The sequence below is a fragment of the Chionomys nivalis genome, chromosome 24 (assembly GCF_950005125.1).
Source record: "Chionomys nivalis chromosome 24, mChiNiv1.1, whole genome shotgun sequence".
NCBI classification, from domain to species: domain Eukaryota; kingdom Metazoa; phylum Chordata; class Mammalia; order Rodentia; family Cricetidae; genus Chionomys; species Chionomys nivalis.
The window spans coordinates 31,621,134-31,645,136 of NC_080109.1; the positions used below are offsets into that span (position 1 = coordinate 31,621,134).

Here is a 24,003-nt window from a genome sequence, read left to right on the forward strand (position 1 = left end):
GCCCCTCCCCCAGGACCAAGCTCTCCGCTCCAAGTCTAGTATTTTCACTTCTGCTGCTTGGGTGGGTAAAACTTCCCCAGTAATCACTCAAGGTCTTGTGTTAAAGTGTCTGAACTTTAGGGTCACATTCAGGTGCCAGGTCAAAGGGCCTCTAGGGCCAAGCCTGAATTTAGAAGGCAAAGTAACTCCCAAACTGTGACACCAATTTATGCCCCCCCCAAAAAAAAAAAAATCAAACACCTTCTTCACAGACCTAACTTCGTGCAGAAAAATGCCTGAGAAATGACAAGAGGCTTTCAACCAAATCTCAGTCCAAGATACAGTCTACAAACATAAAGGTACCAGGGGCTGGGAAGGTTTCCGTGTAGAGTACTTACTAGCATTCCAAAGGCCTTGGGTCCGATGCCCAGCACAGGGGAAAAAGAAATGACATGACCAAACGGCAGTTGTCAAACACAGCAGTCATCCAAACCTCAGACTTCTTTCCAGAGCCTGGAGTCACGCCATGCCAAGAGAAGCACTGTCCCATTGAGTTGCTCTCCCAGCCCTAAACTTCTGGGTGCATGACCAGAATGGAGAGAATTATACATAAAACTTCCAGAGAAACAAAGAATTACACTTAAACTACTTCGCTAATGCATGTCGTTATGAGGCCAACATATTTTATGAAAAAGTGAAGGGCCACCAAGCAGACTCCAGTGCCGTGGGGGGGGGGGGGGGGATTAAGGAAGAATACTGCACCTACTGCCCATTTCCGAAGGTTCACCCCAAAAGAGGGAAGGTCTTTAAGATGGTCAGTGTTCCATCAAGCCAAACCTCTCATTCAAATGCTGCCTGCCACTTCCCAACAACCTTCATAGGCGATCCAATCTATAAAACCTGTGGGGAAACTGACTGATAGTGCCATGTCTGACAGACCACTGGCTGTAATGACGTAGCAGGTTCCCTTAATACTAAACCACAAGGAAGCGTGCACGCGTGCGGGGGAGGCTGGAAGGAGAGCTTAGACAGCGGTCAGTCATCTTCCTCCTCACTCCCAACAACTCCTGATAAGGCCGCAAGGCCCACGCAAGATTTTCACACTGGCTACTCCAGCCGCCTCACAGCTGAAACTTACGACAATCCTTTTTCTGGACCATCTGAACATATATACACCACACGACCACACTTCTTTCAAGTACTTTTCAAACACATGATTTCCAAATCTAAAATTCCCAAATTACAAGACGTCTGAATTGACAATTTTAACTCATTGAACTTCACGGCCAAAGGTTCGCCTTGCTCAGTATCAGGCATTTTGTCAAAATGTTAGGTCCAGACAGACGCAATGAATGGTCCTTCAAGGCCCAGTGGATTCAAAAGAGCTGGACTTACGATACGGCAAAATCAAAGGGGAAATATGCCTTGATAACCGCTGAAGCAGTTTACCAAGCTAGCAGATAGGGAAAGCGCTTTTGGAGGCACGCATGGAGACCTTGCACTGGCTCACACACTCACACTCACACACCCTGGTGGTGACTCTTGGGTGACAGCCATGTGTCCTGTTCCTCAGTATTAACACCACCGCCCAGTAACTTATTGACCCGAAGGCTCTCTCTCTACCACCTGTGAGGCACGTGAAGCATCTCCTTGTTTAGCGCGTAGCATCATTTGGGCTGGACAAGCTTTGCTTCAAATTGGCAATCCCTTAAACTCCCTCCCTTGTCCACTGCCACTTGGGATGACTTTCCCGGTCCACTTACTCTTGCAACCCTGGTAATAGAATAAAGTTTTTGTAGGCTACAAAGCTTCCAGTGAGGAAGAAGAAAGGCGGCTTCCTTCCCTCCTGTGGCTGTGCTGGGACTGAACCTGGGAGTTCATACAGTCTATGGAAGCAGCCCAGCTTAGCTAGAGTCCCCACCCCAGCTAAAGTCCCTGTGCTAGGAAGCAGCTCAGGGCTCTAAAGCAGAAGGAAATTCAAGTTCTACTCACACTCTGGGAACGACCACTCCATGGGGAAACTGGTACATTAGCTGGAAGCTGTATCTGTTCTTGAAGACGAAACTCCAAGTCAAACATATTTACAAAAATATGCAAACTTCACAAAAGGGCATACCACCAAACATTCTAAAAATGGTCTTTTTAACTTCAGTACTTGATAACAACGCCACACTCCGGGGGCAGAATCTCGGAGGGCAGAGCTACATTCACATGCAGGCGACCAAGCTAAAACTCACATTCTGAAGAGGCCACTTAAGACATTTAGGATAGGTCTGACTCTAAAGTGAGTATAATAAACCCTAGGTGCCTCTAACCAGACGCAGTACATCCTTCTTTCATCCACATTTTTCTTCTGTGACAGCACCCTCGGTCAACCAGTTCTACAATATAAGGTAATCAGGACTTTTAAATGTGTAAAAAGGTTATAGCGAACGGGGCTAAAACCTTTCGGGGAAAAACACTGAAAATTGTGAGTTGCAGAGTTAAATCGCCTCCACAGAAGATGTGGTGACTATGGGCGATCCTGAGCGTGAAGTGAGTGTCTTAAGTTCAGTGAACCCTTCCTTCCCCTCTCCAGGTAAATACCATCCCATCCTAACTAGTGTGGTCTAACCACCAATGAATCACTGCTTACATAGGCTTTCGGGAAAATTATTCCCTGTGTCTTGAAACTAGTTCATTAGCTTTGAAAAGCACTAGCCTTAAGCAACAAGCAGCGAGAGAGGTGCCCTCCACCGCACGGAGTCTAAAACCGAAAAACACTGCAACCTCGGGGAGCCCTTAGGGAACGAACCCCACAAACTTTCCCGGGAATGGGGACCCCTTCCACTTTCCTAAAAGCGGAGCTCCATGGCCCAGTCAAAACTAACATTTCACAGAAAGAAATTTTAAATCCCCTCCAGGCCCTGGTCAACAGAAGGGCGCAAGACTTTCGCCACCACGTTTTTAGAAAGTTACCTAAAGCTGCTTTTAAACGGGTCTCCCAGAGATGATGAGCTCTGACTGGTTTCGAGAGCACATTTAAATCACCCGCTTTTTTGTTGTGTTTGCTCACAGCAATTCACCAGCGCCGGGAGTGCGGCCGCCCCCGCGCGCCCAGAAGGGGGAGCCCGGGTGTGAAGCCCGAGCGGGGAGCGGGTATGCGGAGCCCGGGAAGCCGCGGGCAACCGTGGCGGTCGATCAGACTAAGGGTCTCGAATACTGGGGGGACCCCAGGCCATGGAATGAGATTGGAACGCGAGGCCCCGAACCCTGTACTGAGGGGTCGGAAGTGGGGAGGCCCGCAGAGGGAAGCTCTGCGGGTTGGAAAAGTGGGGGGTATGGGGGAAGGGAGAAAAGGGGGCCTCGGGAAAAAGGGGTGTAGGCGCCGCACCAGGGCTGGGGAAGGCCTAGGTATGGTGGGAAAGCCGGCTGGAGACCCGGGGTGAGGCGATGGACCGCGGGCATCCCGGCCGCCCTCCCGCTCGCCCGGAGCAGGGCCCGGCACCGCGCGGCGCCGCCCCCTCGCGCTCCCGCTCCTCCCGAGGTGACAGGAACAACAGCGCGGGAGGAGGGGAAAGTAACTCCGGCCCCGGTGCGGGGATGACACCGCCTCCCCGCAGCGCAGCCGGCCCGGCGCCCGCGCCGCCACCCTCGGCGTTTGAAAGTGGCCACCCCCCGCCGCCGCTCCCGCCCGCCGCCGCCAGCTGCACCAATCCGCTCGGCCCCAGTTGCAAATCAAACGCTCCCTCGCGTCCACACGCCACTTGCGCCGCTGCAAACGGCTACGCCGTCCCTCTCCGGCCTCCCCGCGGGCCCGGGGAGCAGCAGAGCGGCGGCGGAGCAACGCGGCGGGCTCGGCTGGCGCTCCCGCCCCCAGACAGTTCTGGAAACTGTGGATCACCTCTGTCACAGGAAGCCATCCGGCGCGCAGGGTGGCGCGCAAGCAACAAACAAACGCCTGCGGCCGCGGCGCGGGAACAGGGACGGCGTCGGGCGGCGGCCACCCTGCGCCGCGGGCTTTGTGCGGGGCTCCGGCGTGGGGACGGGGCCGGGCGCCCCCCCCCCCGCGCGGACCCGGAGCGCCTGGGACCGTTAGGCGACGCTCGGGCCGCGGCAGGGAGCCGCCTTGGGGCCGCCGCCCGGCCCCGTCTCTACGCCCGCCGCCACTCGCCCGTACAGGAGGGCGGGCTGCAAAAGTTGGCCCCGGGGCCAACCAGCACCTGCCCACGTGCCGCGTAGGCTCGTGCCCCGGCGTCCCCGGTCCCTTCCCCCGCCGCCCGCGGCCGCCAGGTCACCTATTACCGGTGGGAGGGGAGCCCGGCTGCTATTTAAACGCCCGCGGAAGTTGAGGCACCCCCACCGGCGGTGCCGTGCACCTGCCTCCCGCCGCCGCGCTCCGCCACTTTGAGCAGCAGCGGCGTCCTCGGCCCCGCCTCCTGCCCGAAGGCGGGCGGCGCGGGGGGGGGGAGGGGGGCGGGTAGGAGGTGGAAGGTATCGAATTTCTCCAGCAAATGGGACCGTTCCGAAAGGATTCGGTTCTCCGGTCAACATTCCACATTCCATCCCTCTCCCGCATTTGCAAACCCACGCCGAGCCGACCCGGAAAGCCTACTGGCTACCGAACAACAGCACCCAACTCGCAAACACACTCACAGGCACCAGACACGTGCACCGGGAAGATTTTGCAACTTGCAGTCCCGGGGTGCACACCGCATGTGCATGTGCACGTAAGGCAGCGAGGAGACCCAGAGACCCCACCCCCACAATTTGCAGATGGTGCCAAAGGTTGCAATCTGCAATCCGTTTTAAGTTCATGATTAAAAGGTACTTTGCTTCACCGATGAAGTCCTCCCCAATTTCACCGATGAAGTCTTTTTACACTTTATAAGCAGTCTCGCTGGAAGTAAAAGGTCTCATCACTGGAAACCCATTCTGGAAAAATCTAATTGCCAAGCTTTCCCTTCGCCCCCTTCTCACTGCCCTTGAATTGATGCAATGAATATTTTGGACATGCGGTGACGCGGTGACAAGAACCAGGGCTGCGGCCACTTCACACAGCTGTAACCCCTCACACCTATGTTTGAAAAAACATACCCTCATACCTTCCTCCCCCCCCATACACACACACACACACTGTCACACTCTGAAATCATATATGTACGCGAACCTGCGCTCTGCCATACCCATCTTGTCTACCAAGTTGCTACTACGCTTTCCACTTTCATACACCCTAAAGGCACTTTGGCTTTTTTTTTTTCAAACGTATAAACTAAACTGGGTTTCTGCTGCTGAAAACGTTTGATGAATCACCTGAAAAACCTCATGTTCTTCGCACATGTAAAAGGAAACGCTCTTAAGCTTTCGCCCTCCTCCGACTAAAAATAACAATTAATAATAAAATAGAACTTACTGATCCGACACCGATCAATTCTCGGGCTCCGCGGCCATCCTGGCCTCGTCGCCGGCCCCCGCCCGGCGATGCCCAAGTTGCTGGTGGGATAGTGCCGCGGCGCGGGCGGCCGCCTCCTCCCTCCGCGCTACAGATCCACAGCCCAATCTTTTGGCGCCATATTAATGACGTACTATATTATTTCCACTAGGCAGCGACCTTCGGCATTACATTACTCCCGAGAACTCCCGAGCAAAGCAACAAAACCATCAAATATGGCTGAGCCTCTCGGCTCGTCCTGCAGCCGCCGCGGCCGCGGCCTGAGACGCGCACCCCGACCCGCGCGCCCCCGCGCCTCCGCCCCCGCGTACCTGCTGCGCACGGGCTGGGCCTCCGCGGGCTGCGCGCCGTGCCGCATGGGTCCGGGCCACCGAGGCCGCGCGGGGAGCCGGGCGGGCCCCTGCTGTCGCCCGCGCGCTCGGCCGGCCCGGCGCGCCCAGGCCCTCCCGGTCGGGCGTGCGGCTGGCGGCGGAGGAAGCGCGGGGACGCAGACTCATTTCTGGGTCACTGCTGCCACAGGGGGGAGCACTTTAATCCCCAGCCAAAAGGAGAGGGTGGGGACGGTGGGGCGGGGAGCCGCTGGCGGGGGCTCGCTCCCGTTAACTCTTGGGGTCCTGACTGCAGCCAGCGGGGCTGGCCCCCTGCACCCACCTCGGGAGCCCTGGCAAGGAGAGGGTTTTTAAATCACCCCCTCCAAACTGCTGTCCCAGTTCCAACTCCGGGCGACATGCAGAAATGCATTTCTTGCAAATTAGTTTTAAATCAGGTCGATTACAAGCGTGGCTATTTAAGCATATAGTTTGGGTGAAATGTTTTATTTTTAGGCTGAATAACAAGATAGTTGTTTTTGTAGTAACAGGTTTGAAGGAGCTCCGAGTTTTAGGCACAGGCAGTCCATTTCTGGAAGGGGGAACGCCAGCTTTACCTAAATCTGTATTGAACTCATTGCAAATTAGCGTAGATACACTAAAAGCAAGCCATCTTCTGTCAACTGTCACTACGTTTATGTTACAGAACATTCTAGTCAGAACCGGACATTGACTCCTTCCAAACAGGGCTGGGGCTAATGCTAAAATTCGAACTTTCGACCAGTATAAAAGCAGTCGCCCGAGATTCATGTCGCTATAAATGTGTAAAAATGAGTGGTTGTTCCTTTTTCACATACTACAAACTAACTTTTATATGGAGGATAGTTATTTTCATGGAAAACCTAAGAAAATACACGTACATCACATTTAACATCCAAAGGGAGGGAAAACACACACTAAAACTCCCATTTAGTAACTAGGAACAAAGATTATTAATTACATAATTGGATATTGAGCCCAAAAGACACATTTATGCACTGAGATCATAACTGTGAATCAAACAGGTTTGATTCGCACAGTCATACATGCAGAAGATCATCATAACCTGATAAATAAGTCTGGCTTTCCATTATTTTCAGGAAACAAAGGAAAGCAGCTCCTTTCTTCCTCTCCCATTTCCTGTGCCCCTTCAGTCCCACTCAGAACAAGTGAGGCACTGTGAACTAAAGATGGCTGGAACCCTCACTGGTTCTGAGCGGCCTACAGTTACCGTTGAGGCCTTGCTTCAGCATGTACACACCAAAGATGCTGGATCTGGTTCTATTCCACAGGCTGCTCGTTTGGGGCGGCCAGGGAGCAGGGTTTGGAGCCTGAGGAATGAGATATGCTGGGCGTAATGGAGACCTGTCGTCACAGCTACTTTGGGAGGAGGAGGAGGCAAGTGATGAAGTTCAAGACCAGACCAGTCTGGCCTATAGGGTTCAAGGCCAAGGCAACTCAGTGAGGCCCAGTCTCAAAATGAAAAGGAAAAAGCAGACTTGGAAAATAGCTCATTGGAAAAGAACTGAGAAAGGGACCAAAAAAAAAAAAAGATAACCCAAAGGGAGTGGGAGTCCAAGAATAGACTTTCAGGGTGTCTACTCCCCACTACCGTCGCTATCTCAGCATCTCTTCATGACAAAATGATTGCAACCATTCTCACTTCCAGCCAGCCTTTACTCATCCTATCACAAATAAATAAAAACTTTTGCCAGGCAGTTGGGGCGCACGTCTTTAATCCCAGCACTTAGGAGGCAGACCTGGTCTACAAAAGTGAGTGCCAAGACAGCTAGGACTGTTACAGAGAGACACCCTGTCTTGAAAAATCAAATAAATAAATACTTTTAAAGTCCTCTGTTTGGGGGCCTGAAGGGCTCAACATGAAGAGCGTTTGCTCTTGCAGAACCCTGGGATGTTCCCATCAGCCACCTCAATTTTACAACCATACGTAACTCCAGCTGCAAGGAATCCAACATTCTCTTCTGATCTCCATGGCTATTAGGCACATACATACAGGTAAAACACTCATATCACATGCATAAAATGAATGAATCTAAGAATATTTTTTAAATAAAATATAACCACTGTTTTGTTTTTTCCTGACTGATCTCATGCCTAAAACAAACAATAAAACCAAAATGTTAAATCAGTAGAGGACCAAAAAATGTAAAATGGCACACAAAGTCCCCATAACACAGAGGCTGTGGTCAGAACAATTATGACAGCTTCAGAATGCTGGTCAGGGGCTGGAGATTGTAGCTCAGTTGGCAGAGTGAAGATAGATAGATAGATAGATAGATAGATAGATAGATAGATAGATAGATAGATGACAGACAGATAGAAAGACAGATAATGCTGGTACACATCTTCAATCCTAGAAATAGAAGCAGGAGGATCAGGAGTTCAAGACTAGCCTGGGATGCTCACCTGAGACAGTACTTTATGCTATAAATAGCCCTGGCCCCGCAGAAGGAGGTCCTCCATCAACTACTGTAGGACTCAGACTTAATTAACTCTTTGTGTACGCCCTTTTAGATAGCAGTGACAATATCTAAAAGTGTCTTCATTAACATCTGATGATTTGATGGGGCAGGGAGGAGGGATACAGGGTCCCACTGGGTAGCCCTGGCAGACCTGGAACTGAGATCCTCTTGCTTCTGCCTCCTCAGAGCTGGAATGAGCTATGCGCCACCACACCTACCTAATTTGATTAGCAAGCTTACAAAAGAAAGGAAGAAATAGAGGACAACTTGAAACCACAAGGAACAGGTAAAAAAATAAACAACAACAAAAAAAAAGTTTTGTCATTCATGACCAGAGTCGGCATTTCATAGAATAATAAACATCTTTTGCCATCATCCTCCAAAGCAACCAACTGCTTTCTAATCTGGGAGCGGCAGTGACAAGGTTCGCTCTGAGCAGCACAGACAGCGTGGCTGGGAGTAAGGAAGCGTGTAAGTGTGAAACTGACAATTAGGAGGAAACTCACATTCCTCCCTGCCACTCTCCCCTTGCCAAATCATCCCGATTACCGCTGCCTAGTCTCTGGAACATCCCTCAGTATTATATCAGATGGAAGGGTCTTCAAGAAAATTGCTCCAAAGCCGGGCGGTGGTGGCACACGCCTTTAATCCCAGCACTTGGGAGGCAGAGGAAGGCGGATCTCTGTGAGTTCGAGACCAGCCTGGTCTACAAGAGCTAGTTCCAGGACAGGCTCCAAAACCACAGAGAAACCCTGTCTCGAAAAACCAAAAAAAAAAAAAAAAAAAAAATATTGCTCCAAAGTGTGGTAGAAATGCCAAGATGCCGCTCTCTCCCAGCAGGTCTGTTTTCCTGGGGCAATTACAATCCCCTATGCCTCTAGCATCCCTCGGCAAACACAGCTCAACCACATTCTTCCATATTCGTGGATTTTTTTTTTCTTTTAGTTTTTCAAGACAGGGTTTAATCTCTGGCTTTCCTGGAACTTATTCTGTAGACCAGGCTGGCCTCAAAATCCACCTGCCTCTGCCTCCTGAGTGCTGGGACTAAAGGCATGCACCACCATGCCCAACTACTAATGGATTTTTTTAACAAAATAAAAACTTGGATATTTGTATTCATATTCCCGATGAAGACAACCGTATATAATTAATCTTCTGGATAATCGCTGGGTCATTTCATTTACACACTTCTCCTCAGGTCAAGAATTGAAAGGCCTTGGCAAGAAATGAATTGTTCATATTTCAGGGCAATGCAGCTTGGTGGCAGAGCTTGGGCCTGGCACTCATGAGGCCCTGGGTTCAACTCCCACTACTACCAAGAAAAAGGCACTGTTTGTATTTGAAATGAGTCCGGTGCATCCTCGTTCCTTCAGGGAAGTGAAGGAAGTGAATGAGGAAGTCTTACAGGCAAACACCCTCTTGCCCATTGATGCGTATGATAATGCACAGATTTTTTCTTTTTAAAAACAAGGTCTTAGATAAAATGGGCTGCAGTCTAAAGATCATTCATATATTTTAACTTTAAACTTGATTTGTATCTTAAATAAATGTGTTAAAAGGGATTTTTAAGGATAATCTTGACCACTGCACGATTGGCAAGGGTCACTTGGTTAACCTACTTGGAGGAAGGCTCTATTTTCATAGCAGGGTGAATGTATAAAATTCTTAACAAGTCTTCTGTACCTGTCTAAAATCTAAGAGAGGAAGCCGGAGATGGAAGGTGAGGGATTGTTCTAGAGTTCCCTGGCTGGCCTAGAAGATGAGGTCCCAGTTCCTGAACAGCCTAAGGTCCCTTCACACAGGTCGTGACGGTTTTCGTGATAAGCTCATTACACACCTGACACTTTTGGTGGTATTGGTACCAACCACAGTTCCCCCCCCCCTAAAGATTTTTCTTTTTCTCTGTTCTCTTTTGCCAGTTGTATTGTTGTTTTGGTTGCTTTAATTCTGGTGTGTTTCATGGTTTCAATAAAATATGTCAAGATGTGAAAAACTTAATCCAGCCAGGTAGAAATGTCCAAGGCTGAGGAGGACCAAAATAAGAAAAGTCATCTATTGTCTATAAATATCATAGAGCTTTGAAAACGTCAGAAATATGGAGTAAAATTCAATCACAGATGTAACTTCCGTAAACACTGCAGTTTCCTGAAACTGGAATCATGCCAAACATCCCTTTCACTATCACCTTTGTGCAGCGTTTGACCATGTGCTTGGTGACTGTTAACTGCAGGTCTGTGACCACCTCTGTCCCTACCTTTCTCTGCTGGACATTTCACGCTCCCTGGACATCAGCCTGTGGAAATGTCTGGTATGTTCATCATCAAGCTCTACCAGTAAGTGTTCCAAAGCCTCTGGGTTCTTTGTATCTGAGGAAGGACTTCAGCCCCATCCATCTTTATCTTCGCACTAGAAAAGGCAACCTCTAGCCAACCCTAGGATCCGTAGCACTGAGGATTTGTTCGAGACCCATTCCTGTTGGCCCCGCTCAGACCTGAGGATTTAGAAAGTAAAACCCAGCCACCTACATGGACAGAAGCCTTGCGGTAATACTAATCAGTGGCATTTCAGAAATCTTCTCTTTCTTTTTTTTTTTTTCCGAAACAGGGTTTCTCTGTAGCTTTGGAGCCTGTCCTGGAAGTAGCTCTTGTAGACCAGCTGGCCTCGAACTCACACAGGCAGCCTGCCTCTGCTTCCCAAGTGCTGGGATTAAAGTCGGATGCCACCACCACCACCCGGGCTCAGAAACTGTCTCTTGAAGCCAGGAATGATGATGCGCCCCAGTTACTCTTGCCCTTGTAAGGCCGTGAGGCAGGGGGGATCGTGAGATCATGAGTTGGGAGCCTGACTGGATGACACAGAGAGAACCACTTGTGTGGTTCCCGCCCCCCTCCCCTCACATTCTAACCAAGTATTTTCGAATTCCTCAGAGGAAGATGGAGGTCTAGAATTCATCCCCAAACCTCAGCCTAACTGGGGGTATGTAAGGGCCTTGCCTATGTAAGAGAAGCACTATGCCCGATTCTTACTTTGGATTTTGAAATGGGCTCTCATGAAGCTGCCCATGGTGGTCTAGGGGTCACTCTGGGGTTCAGGCCTTGGCTCTACAATCCTACCTCAGCCTCCACAGAAGCTGGGATTACTACACACACAACACCCAGACAAACACCTGGGACTTGAGGACGGAGAATGAAGGGCTGGCTGACAGAGCAGTCTGAAGTCAGAATGGAGTCGTCAGGAGGCCCCTACTGGTAAGAGAGGAAGGGGGTCTGTGTAGTGGTGGATTATGGTTGGGAGGCCGCAGGCAAACCAGCCTAGAAAAAAGGCATTGCCAATAGTTCCAACACTACCAGTTCCTAAGCCGCTTCGGAGGGGGCTCTGGAGACAGAGGGGTCCTGGGTCACTGCAGGGTGCTCACCGGTGAGGAGCGGGGAGCAAAGGACAGATGGGAGCAGCTGAATCCAGCTAGAGCAGGGCCTAGGCCGAGGCTTCCCAGGTAATGGGCCCCTCCTCCTACAGACTACTCCCATGGGGCCTCCTGGGGTCCTTTTGAGTCGCCACCCCGTGATCTCTTTTGCCTTCACCGGAAGGCTCCATTTTCTCCTTTTCTTCCACAAAACACCTTAATGGTCTGAGCCCACTTCATTAGCAACTGAAAAAACAACACAGGTTCCCTCTTTTCGGAGGAAGAGCTAGCTGGGAATAGCTATCTCCCGCTAGCCAGACTTTTCTTGTCCAACCTAGATGCTTCAGGAAAACGCTCTCTCTCTCTCTCTCTCTCTCTCTCTCTCTCTCTCTCTCTCTCTCTCTCTCTCTCTCTCTCTCTCTCTCTCTCACACACACACACACACACACACACATACTATCCAAGAAAGCATCAGCATTGAAAAGAAGTTGTCGAAGCCGGGCGGTGGTGGCGCACGCCTTTAATCCCAGCACTCAGGAGGCAGAGGCAGGCGGATCTCTGTGAGTTCGAGACCAGCCTGGTCTACAGAGCTAGTTCCAGAACAGGCTCCAAAGTCACAGAGAAACCCTGTCTCGAAAAACCGGAAAAAAAAAAGAAAAGAAGTTGTCGAAGACTGAAGACTCCCAGGCCTTCAGGAGCCAAATAAATTCCTTCCTGTGCTTGACAGATGGCGTTGAGCTCTAAGCTAAGGGCCTACAGTAGCAAACTTCAGTAGCAAAGGAAGCAGGTAAACCAGGCCCTTGCAAGCTTCCCTTCTTCTGCAGAAGGGTCAAGTCTGAGGCTCCCACGTGACAACAACCTAGACGACATTCAAGATACCCAGAAAACAGATAGGATGAGAGTGGTACCGGAGGGGACAACGGGTGCAGAGTTACAGCCCAGAGATTAGCAGGCTGTGGTAGTGGGTGGATGAGATAGACCATTAGAAAGAAAAAGAACACGGGGCGTAGGCTGGACACGGCAAAGTAAACAAGTTGCAAAGCTCCACGGTTGTCCTAAGGACTCTTCTGGAATAAGTCAAAGATATTAGGGTTCCTTATGGCTGACTCTGGACTGGAAGCAGCTCTGGAAAGAACCGCGGGGCCGGAGCTGTAGCTCAGTTGGGACCCTGCTTGCCTACCACGCGCGAACCCCTCCATCCACCGCACGGCACTGATGAGGACTCAAGGGCCCAAGGCAGGAGCATCACAAGTTCCATTTCATCTCCGCTCCAATGCCTGCTCCACCACCTGGAACTCAGAAACCTCGTTCCAAAGGCTTGGTGGGAGCAAAGGGGAGAGAAGAGCAAGGGAAGGGAATTCCAGACCAGTGCTGACTGATAGAGATGGACGATCACTGTGGTTCCAGGATATCGTCATTATCTCCTACCTCAACAATCCCGGAAGCCACTCTCATTTTCCTCGCCAATTTACCCTTCTCCCCAGGACGCAGCTCGAAGTTGGGCCACCTACCTCAGGACTTTGGCAGAGCCTCTGGCTTCCTCGGCGGTAATGAACCCCTGGACAGGACAGTCAGAATTCTGCCTTTAGTACCCGAAGTGCAGGTGATCTTCCCTGCAGGCTCCTTCCTCTGGTCTTTCCAGTCACGGTGGGAGGAGTTGACCTTTCCACACACCACAGCACCCACCGGCCCAGCCCCGTGCTGCGAAGCCCCTCCCAGCCGGCCTTCTTGGCCTCCAACTCTTCCTGGTGTTTCTCTGGCTACGGACTCCTTGTGGATACTTTTGAATACAAGATGGAGCAGAACAGCCCCTCCTGCTCCTTACACCCACACTTTCCGAAAGAACAGTGGGTCAGCCACAGAGAGAAAGATAAAAAAAAAAGGGGACAGACAGACAGACAGAGCTAACACTGACGTTCTAGGTAAATCCCAGGACAGTCTCTTTGGCTTAGGTTGTTGGACCTCACCAAATTTGGTACGGTTGTTCATTCATGCCCGTTTCCCCCTTTTTTTTTTAATTTAATTTTGCTGTCTGTAATATGTAGACAGTTCTCACAAATTAATTTTTTTATTGTTTATCCATTTGCAGAGAGAGGGTGTGCATGTGCCATAGCAGGCATGCAGAAGTCGGAGGACAACGTGCCGATGTTGGTTCTCTCCTTCACCACACGGGTCCTGCCTTTATCTGCCGAGCCACCTCACTGGTTTGTTCCTGTTTCTTGAAATGTTGTCACCTGGTTTCCACAGCACCTACATTCCTGTTTCCTCCCCGACCTTTCCGCTGATTCCCTGGCCAAGCCTCACACATGAGAAGAGGCATTTTGAAAAATGGCAAAGAAGGGGCCATTTTAGTTGAGATATATTATAAGAAAAAAGAAATGTTTGGCTGGTGATGGTTATAATGGATACAAGAGAGATAAGAAAAGAAAACATCTGGCTAAAGATTATTGGGCTAGTCAATCAGCCCGGCAGGTAACTCTAGCCTCCCAGAAGGAGTTCTCGTCTTATTAAAGTCTGTCAGAAAACGGCTCACACAGTTTATCAACAATGCTAACTGCTTCCCAGAAGGAGTTGTAAATTACATCACACAAAAAAACTCTCTGTCCCAGACCAAGTTTGAGCCCATTTTCTTTCTCTTAAATGTTAGTTTTGTGTTTTTTTTTTTTTTTTTTTTTTTTTTTTTGGTTTTTTTCGAGACAGGGTTTCTCTGTGGCTTGGGAACCTGTCCTGGAACTAGCTCTTGTAGACCAGGCTGGTCTCGAACTCGTAGAGATTCACCTGCCTCTGCCTCCCAAGTGCTGGGATTAAAGGCGTGCGCCACCACCGCCAGGCCTTCAGCAGCCTCTTCACACTTCTCAGCCTACCCTAAACAGAATTAATCTTACTCCCTTTCACGTCTCTTTATCTCTTCTCTGTCTCAGTTGGTGAGCCACCCTCCGGAAGTTTTGAGGCCGGATAAAAGGACAAGGGGACATGGGGCACTGGGGAGGGAAAGAACTCTTTATCTTGGTATCTAGTTGAAGACTCCTGGTAGAGCAGAAAATCTCCTGTCTGGCCCCGTTAGAGACCTGACTTTGCGGTTGGGCTGGTTCCGTTAGTTCCTAGGACCACCTCTACAAGGTAGCTCACCCTAAGCTGTGCTAGAAAGATAAGTTGAATAACTGACCCTTTAATAAGCTGCTGCACTTTCCTTCCCAGCATCCCCTACCTTAGTGCAGAAGCTTAAGGACCACAGCCACATAAGTGGTCATGTCCGGCCACTTCTCTGAATTACCCGGAAAAGTGTTAACTTTACTTCTTTCTGTCTCTTAACATGTTTTCTCCAGCACTCTGGGCCCCCTGTACCCCCAACATTTGGACTTCCTGACTTTCTCTAAAACGTGCCTTCCCGTCATGGGGCCCATGAGCCCAGTGTCTGGCCTCCATGCCTTATTCAGTGGCAGAACGTTTTCCTTTCTGTCCTCAGTCCTTCTCCAGGCAGCTGCTGAGGTTCTCAGCTGGCCTGTCCTCAGGTTTTTCTTTTAAACTCTAACAAAATTGACCCTGCGCTTCCATTTGAGTCCATTCTTAAATTCTTTTATCGCGAGACTAAGAACCACAGAAGACCTGGTTTTCCCTGCACCGCTGTCCCCAGCTGAGAATCGGAGAGCTCCGACACCATCGGAGGCTTTGACGCTTAAGGCCTCTCTCCCTTCCGCAGGACTTTTCACCAGAAGCTCCACTTCCAGTAGAAACTGCATGTCCTCGTCCCTCTTGTGCAACCCTGACGGCGACGGCTTCTGGTTTTATCTTATCTTGCTGTAATCCTACCCCAGGCTCCTCTAGAACCGCGCTATAATCTCAGTTATCGATAAAGGGCGCAGGGACAAAAGAAGAGAGGGGGCCCGAGAAACCTGCTGAACAGTGAAATTCCAAAATCACCGCTGGACACTTGACCAGGGCTCCTCACTCAGCTCTCGGGGGTTCCTTACTCTCCAGTTTTAATAAATTCCAACTCTGCTGTATCTTGTTTTGTCTTCCAATTCTATCAATGGTTTGGCTGAGATCAAGTTTTGCTTAAGTGGAGGTCTCAAAATGAACTCAGTCCTGGCCAGCCCTGGTGGCACACACCTTTAATCTCAGCATCTCAGCTTATGGGATAGGAGGCAGAGGTAATTAAGTCTCTAACTATGAGGCCAGGCGGATCTACATAGTGACTTCCAGCCTGGCCAGGGCTACACAGTGAGACCCTGCCAAAAATAAATGAATGGATGAATGAATGAATGAATAAAAATAAATAAAAAATAAAATAAATAAACAAACAAAACCCCATCCCTTGAGCTGGAGAGATGGCTCAGTCGTAAAGAACACTTGCAGAGCACCTGGGTTCTGCTCCGCGCGGTGGCCCACAAGCATCCATGTGTATTTCCAGTCCTAAGGATCCAATGTGTTCTTCCACCCCTCATGGGCACTATGCATACGGTGCACATGCATACATGAAGACAAACACACACATAAAAAATACATCTTATATATATTAAAAAAAAAAAGAAACCTCTACCCCCGCCACTGATAAACATAAGGGCCAGCACGTCAACACTGATGTTTGTTTTTCCAATGCCTCTTCCTCTGCAACATCGCCATTAAGTCACAGTCAAGACAGCTCTCCTCCCTCTGTCCTCAGCTCAGTGGCTTTGGCTGCCTGGCTACCGTGATTCATTCTCCTGTTCAGAAGTCAGTATGATCTTTCTAGAACAAAATTCAGGCAGTTTAATCATTATCATAAATGCTCACTACATTGAAAACAATTGGCATTTTTTTTTGGCCTGATTAACTTTTATGATTTTTGGTATTGCTGTTTGTTGGGTATTTTTGTTGTTGTTGTTGTGACAGGATCTTCCTACATAGCCCAGGTTGGCCTCCAACGTGAAGTGACAGCACCACAGGTGCTTACTGTCACCACGCCTGCTTTCCTTGTCAGAGTCACCTTAAGTACAAAAAGTCCAAAGTCCCCAACAAAGTCTTCAGGCTTTTCTTTCTTTGTTTTGTTTTTTTTTTAGACAGGGTTTCTGTGTGTAACAGTCCTAGGTATTCTGGAACTAACTCCTGTAGACTAGGCTGGCCTCGAACTCACAGAGATCCGCCTGCCTCTACCTCCCAAGTGCTGGGATTAAAGGTGTGTACCACCACCGCCTGGCAAGGGCTTTGCTTCTCAATTCCTGCTTCACCTTGCTCCCCCTTTTCACTTTTCTTTTGTCCCATTCTTTTAGAGCCTTTGCCGGTTCTCGAACCTGAGATAGGGCTTTCTTCCCTATTTACAGCCTCTCTCCGCCAGTATAATTTACCCCAGCCGTCTCCCCAGCCGTGCCCTTCTCTAGGCCTCCTTGGTACTCAGCTATATTTCTGTGTTTGCATTTTCCTCCATGCAGGTGATGTTTATCCAGGCCCCACTAGATTGTTTATTCAAGGACTTTGTCGCCTGTGTCCCTGGGCCTGTTGGTAGGCACTTAACTCTTTGAAGTGAAAGGGATGAATAGCAACTGTATTTGTCTAATTGGCCTCTGAAATACCTTCAATGGGGCTCTCAACAGAAGCCCACGCCTACACTTTTGGGTGTGTCTGTTTCCTTCTGAACAACTCTTTCTCTTAACCTTCAGTGCTGAGACAGAGAGATAGATAAACAGACAGACAGACAGATAGACAGACAGATAGATAAATGGGATATATAAAGATATTTATATATTTTTAAATATATATTTAAAGGACTCATCCCTTCATTCATTGTACTTGTGTGAATTTATGTGCAACACATGAGCACAGTGTCTAAGGAAGCCAAAGGAAGACGTGGGTCTCTGGAAATGGAGGTAGTTGGCGGTTGTGAGCTACCACATAGGTTCTGGGAACTAAACCTAGGTCTTCTTGTAAGAGCAGTAAGCATTTTTAACTGATGAGTTATCTGTTCAACTCCATAAAGCTTATACCAGAATACCTTCATGAAAGCTGAGTGTGGTGACACATACCTTTGATCCCAGCACCCCAGAGACAGAAGCAGGCAGATCTCCAAGTTCGAGGCCAGCATAGCCTACAGAGCTAATTCCAGGACAGCCAGGTCTATCGACAAAGAGAAATCCTATCTCAAAAAGAGAAAAACAACAACAACAACAAAAAGATCTGAAGAGTGTCTATACAATACACACAACAGAGTGTTTGTCAATCATGAAGAACAAACGCATGTTGTTTGTAGGAAAAATGATCGAACTGGTGACGCTATAGAACTGGTGACGCCACGTTGTCTGGGACTGTGAGGCAGGAGACACAGATAAGAACTGCCACCAGCAGCCTGAGGGGTTCCTCTACTGGAATAAAGGTGGATTCTTGTCTTTGCTGGAGAAAAGAATTCCAGGGCGAGTCATCCTGAAGCAGCATATCTCAGCTCAAAGGTTAATAGGAAGGTACTTGGGAGGGGATGGGTAAGCAGTCCCCAAGGAGAGCCACACTTGTGCCATCAAGATGTGAGCATCCCAAAGGAGAGTCACACTTGTCTCAAGATGACCTTCTGTAGGGTTTTGACAGCCTTTGACGACTGTGATTATTATTCAGCGCGTTCCTAAGGGGTGGTACCGCCTTGGTCTCTGTGGATCTCTGGGTTTATCCCTGGCTCCTAGGGCACCTGGGGCAGAATTACAATCTGGGAAGATGAAATTAGGGGCCACCAGAGTTACACAAACAAGCGAGGCCATGCCCTTTGACTGTAACGGGGTTTCTGTTGAGATGCCTAGAAAATTGCAGGTTCTCAGGAAGAGAGGCCTGAAACAAACACTATTTGAGTTAGAGTCCTTACTCTCAGCCGGCTAAAGGCTTCAACTAGCTTTGGGGGTGCAAAACTCCATTCCTTCCCCATACCCCCATAGGATCCCCATCCCTCTGTCCGACTTTAGTTCTAAGCGAAACAAGCGAGACCCAGAAAGTCAAATACTCCATATTTTCTTTTATTATGCAAAAATATAGATTAAAAAAAGACAGGAAAGTAGAAGGTGAAAGATTTGGGAAGGTGGGAGATGGAACAAAGAGGGTAATGGGCGATTATGACGATCAAAGAATGTTATTTACGTGAACAAACTGTCATAAGACACCCATTATGTTTGGCATGATAAGTATGTGCTTTTCAAAAGACGATTTTAAAGTCTTTAACCTGATGAAAGTTAAGCATTGTTGTGAAAGTCACACTTTAGCAGAAAGGTCACTGCAGCCTCGTTTCTTCTTCTCATTTTGATGCAGGTCACAAAAGTAACCCATGAAGACGGCAACTAATTGCAGTAGGGAAAAGATTATGGTTCCCTGTCATGCTACATGTCTGTAACCCCAACACTTGGGAGCCTGGGGCAGGAGGATTGGTCTTGAGGCCAGCCTGGAAAACATGTAAGACCTATTTTAAACTATAACGGGGAAAAAGCCAACAAACAATAAAAACTCACAGGAGATCATAGCTTTCATTTTTATTTGCCTTAAGACATTTTTTGACATTTGTTTTTCTTTTGTCTGTGTGTAGGAGATGGGTACTGAGCATGCCGAGGCTTGGTGTGACGGTCAGGGGACAGCTTGTGGGAGTGAGTGCTCCCTTTCAGCCATGTGAGTTCCAGGAATAAAACCGGGTTAGACTTGGCGGCATGCACCCTTACCAGCTGAGCCGTCTTGCCAGTCCTCATTCTTGTGTTCTTATGTCAAAATAATAATGAAAACCACCAAACAGCTATTACCAGAAAACCATTCCCATTCCTGTCCTGTGTGTTTGTGTGCATGCATGTACAGGCGTTTGTTTAAACAAATGAAGTCATTGTAATTCTGTGTTTTAACAACTTAATTTATCCACTGGTTGGGCTTCAAGGTTATTTTTTGCAATTATAGAGAAATGCCTTTACAGCCATATAACCCATGAAGCAATTTTGTTTAAAATTGTATTGACAGTATAATATTCCATCATATAAATGGAATTTGTCATGATTCCTGACATTTTTATCATTGGCATTTATAATTTTCTAAGTACTTAATTTTTTACAAATAAGATTTCTATCACACTTTTTTTTCTTTCAAATAACTGACCAGTTTTAAATTCCTTGGAAAAAAGTAAAACACTGTGTCAAAGGGAATGAGGGTTTTTGTTTGTTTGCTTTGTTTTGTTTTTTATGGTTCTAGGTTCTGTGATCCCAGGGAGAACTTCCCACAAGCTAGGCGAACAAACCGTGAGCTAGGGAACTACATATATCCCCAGCCTTGTGTTTAAGGTTTTGCAAGATTTATTTTCCAAATTGTTCTTTACAAACCATGTTGAAGGGATGAGCTATGCCAGCTGGTAACAGCGTCTGCTAGCCAGGTCTGGTGACCTGAGTTCAATCCCCAGGACCCAAAGAGTGGAAGACCCACAGCTTCCTTCTGACCTCCACACACATACCAAGGGACAGAGACATACCTTCAGACACAAAATAAATAACCAAGTAGGCAAATGTATAAAAATGTTTAATTTTTCCATTAGACTCCCAGTATCAGTATGTTAGAAACAGAGCACAGAGCTACACCCTGAGGAGGGTGGGGCACGGCATGCCCACAGGAGACCCGTGGTCATGTAGAGATTAGGATAGATGGGAGTGTTAAAAGTTGTAACACAAATATGAAATGAGGTTGACTGGGCAGGTTTCGCAGCGGAACTGGATTACCGAGATGTAATGAGGAGAGAGAGGTGGCTGGGGCGTTGGCTTAGTGCTTAAGAGTACTTGTTGCAAAGGACCTGGGTTTGATTCTCAGCACCCACATGGAGGCTAACCACCTCCTTGGGCACCAGGCACTTGTGTGGTGCACAGACATGCATGCAAAACACTCATCCACATAAAATAATAAAAATAGATCTTAAGAAATATTGAGAAAAGAAAGAGATAAAAGACACTGGGGAGAGTAGTGCCTGGGGGTCTTCACATGGACAGTGGGCACACGAGAAGAATGTTAATAGTTAGTTATTATTTTCTCTGTATTTGCCCTACAGTGTGCTGGGCTTTTTTTTTTCGTTTGGGTTTGGTTTGGGTTTTTGGTGGTTTGTTTTGTTTTTTTGAGACAAGGTTTCACTGTAGCTTTGGAGCCTGTCCTGGAACTAGCTCTTGTAGACCAGGCTGGTCTCGAACTCACAGAGATCCGCCTGCCTCTGCCTCCCAAGTGCTGGGATTAAAGGCGTGTGCCACCACCGCCCGGCTGGAACTAGCTCTTGTAGACCAGGCTGGCCTCGAACTCACAGAGATCCACCTGCCTCTGCCTCCCGAGTGCTGGGATTAAAGGCGTGCGCCACCACCGCCCAGCATGCTGAGCATTTTACACACAGTATTCCATCTACCTTTCAGGACAACCCTGTGAAGTGTTATTATTTTTATGAAGATGTGTGTGTTGTGAAAATGCAAGGTTCAGAGCTCAAGGGACGCACCAAAAATCACAAGGCTATTTTGAGGTGGCATGCGGTTTGATCCAAGGCAGTCTGGCTCCAGAGGCCATGATCTCAGGGACAGCACTCGACTGACTCACTACGTAGTCAGAGTCACATGATCAGGAGCTCTGAGCACAGTTTGATATCAGTGACTGGAGTCAGAGCGGCTCAGTGGCTCTCTGAGAAAGAATGTAAGGACAGAGTACTCCACAGACTATCACTTATTTTAGACAGCAGAGATGTAAAGCAGGACTTAATGACTAATTAAAAATATATGGAAGCAAACATTCCATGTGGGAGGCACAAACCTTAAAGGGGAGAAACATTATTTATTTATTTATTTGGTTTTTTTGGAAACAGTATTTCACTATGTAATCCTGGCTGTCCTGGAACTTCATCTTACCCCAGGCTACCCTTGAACTCGGAGATCTGCCTGCCTCTGCCTCTGCCTTCCAAGTGCTGAGATTAAAGGCATGTGTCAGCTTACTGCCCAGTATTAAAGGAAAATTATTAATGTATTGGATCTCTTAAAATTAAAACTTCTGCAAAAAAAAGGGAGTAAAAATATAAACTACAGATTTGTAAAAGTATTTCTGAACTGTCAAGTCCAACAAAAGTCTCCTGTGTAGAAGGGGGAGAAAACATGAGGTTGATAATGGGTCAGGATGTGTACCTCTAACCTCAGCACTTGGACGTAGAGGCAGGAGGATCAGAAGTTCAAGGCCATCCTTAGCTACAGCCTGGACTATAGGAGGTGACTTATAAAATATAAGATAAATAATTTAATGTGTGCCTGTGTGTATATGTGTGTATGTAGGAGTAGTGGTGATATACATACACATATATACATATATAAAATACTATTAAACCCTGAACAATTAAATAAACAATTTAATTAGAAAACTAAGAACAGGCACAACCCACAGAGTGTTTTTCAGGCAGGCAAGCGCATGGAAGGATGTCCAGCATCTTCAGTCATCAAGGAACAGTGCAGACCAAACCCCAGGGAGATGTCGCCACCAATGACTAAGATTAAAAGGTGACAACATCATAGACTGGCAAGGCCAGTTTTCGCCTCCTCAAACTGGAGATTGAAAGTCTATGATCAGGGTCAGGGCCGAGAGAGGCCTTCTTTTGTAGATTGCCAAGTTATATAGCAGTTCCTGGCAAGGTGGAAGCGATCCAACCCACAGGGAGGTTTATTAGGACAAGACATGAACAACTCAAAATACCTTCAGCAAGTCCTTGGAAGTTCAGTCCTGGAAGAAAAGTCACCGATCCCCTCCCTCTTAATTGAGAATGGAAAAATGGTCCTCTGAAAAACACTCTGGCAGTTTCATACAAAGTTAAATCAGGCCAGCAAGGTGACCTACAGGGCAAAGCACTTGCCGCCAAGCCGGATGGTCAGAGTTCAATCCCTGAGACCTCCAGGGTGGAAGGCGAGAACCAGGTAAAGCCGTACTTTACCTAAGTGCTATATATGCATTCTCCACCACCATGGTAAATAAATGAAAAGTAATAATTTTTAAAAATTAAAAATATGATAAAGTCAAGTAAACAGGGCCTAGGATTTTCCCCAGTGGGAGGATAAAGATTTGGTGAATTTCAAGGATGTCCTGAAGATAATTTGAGTGTTTGCTTCCTGTCTAACACGCTCAAGGCCTAGGCTTTAACCACCGGAACCACAAACAAACAAACGCAACACATAAATAAACACAAACATACAAATACCATATGGCCCACTAATTACACTTCCACATTTACCCAAAAGACAGGAAAACTAACATTTTCCTATAAAAGCCAATAGCGAATGTTTGTAGCAGCTTTATTTGTAATAGACCCAACTGGAGGCAACCCAGATGTCCTTCAGAGAATGAATAGTAAAACAAGCCGTACTAACAACACAACACAGATATCACTCGGCAGACACAACCTGCTCCCGTGTACACATGAGTCTCCAGGGCTGTGTGCGGAGGGGCAAGGGTACCCAGAGGTTCCATATGGGGCGACTGCCTTTATGTAGCACCGGGGAAATGACAAAATTGCAGAAAGGGAAAATTGATCAGCAGCTGCCGGAGATAACAAGGGAGTCTAGGCTAGAGAGAAGAAGGCCATGTGGCTAGGAGAGCAACATGAGAGACCAGGTTTCCATCAGTCTCGACTGTAGCTATGGCACTACCCCAGCTGTCATATTGTACTGTAGTTTTGGAAGATGGTACTCTGGGGGAAGTTAGATGCAGAGTCCACAGCATCTCCCTGTCCATGTGCTTCTACAATTCCATCCAAATCAGAATTGCAATTAAATACATACCCACTAAAATAGTCCTAGGAAGTAACTAAAACGGTAAAGGAATGGCCCAATGTCAGTCAACAGAGCCAGGCGGCTGAAGGATTCATCTGGCCATGGACTGTGTGGATGCACTCTGCTGAGACCTCTGTCCTGTGGGAGGGGAGCAGAAAGCTCAGCGCTAACAGAAAGGGAGCAGAGTTGTGCAGGTAGAGGGAAAAGAGGAACTGAAAATAAGGGGAAAACACAGAGCCCGTTACAAATATTCTGTCCCTACACAGACGACCAAAAAAGGGGAGAGAGAGGGACAGTGCCCTTCTTGTGGTAGAGACCACCAAAGATTTTCCTAGGGCAACAGGAAACTCAGGTAAACTTTACCGAATGGAATTCCTCCAGTCCAGCCCTGGGGATTCCACCCTGGATGCTCTCCTGTGTTCCCAGAATCCCATTTGTTGATCGGCCTCCCTAGGCAGAGCAAAGCCCTGGTGTTGATACCCAGTCTGTTAACTGCCTGACTTCCCATTGTGGGTCGAGCCTACTGGGCCATGTTGCAACATTTATCTCAGCTTTAAAAACATGAGAGGGACACTGCTGGCAAGGATCCAAGGGTAGGTAATGAATTCTGTGTTCC

At 48.0% G+C, this 24,003-nt stretch overlaps 1 protein-coding gene across 3 annotated transcripts in view; it reads right to left on the reverse strand.

Moving 5' to 3' along the window:
• Jade1 (jade family PHD finger 1) overlaps window positions 1-5,875 on the reverse strand; it is a 54,220-nt gene extending 48,345 nt beyond the window's left edge. Inside the window, exon 1 of one of the 3 annotated variants that reach the window (XM_057756912.1) lies at window positions 5,722-5,875. The gene's annotated coding sequence lies outside the window, so the exon portion shown is untranslated. Of the gene's footprint in view, window positions 1-4,263; window positions 4,283-5,371; window positions 5,675-5,721 lie in introns of those variants that run through there. The other 2 variants (XM_057756913.1, XM_057756914.1) reach the window with 2 other exon arrangements.
• Window positions 5,876-24,003: the final 18,128 nt, after the last annotated feature.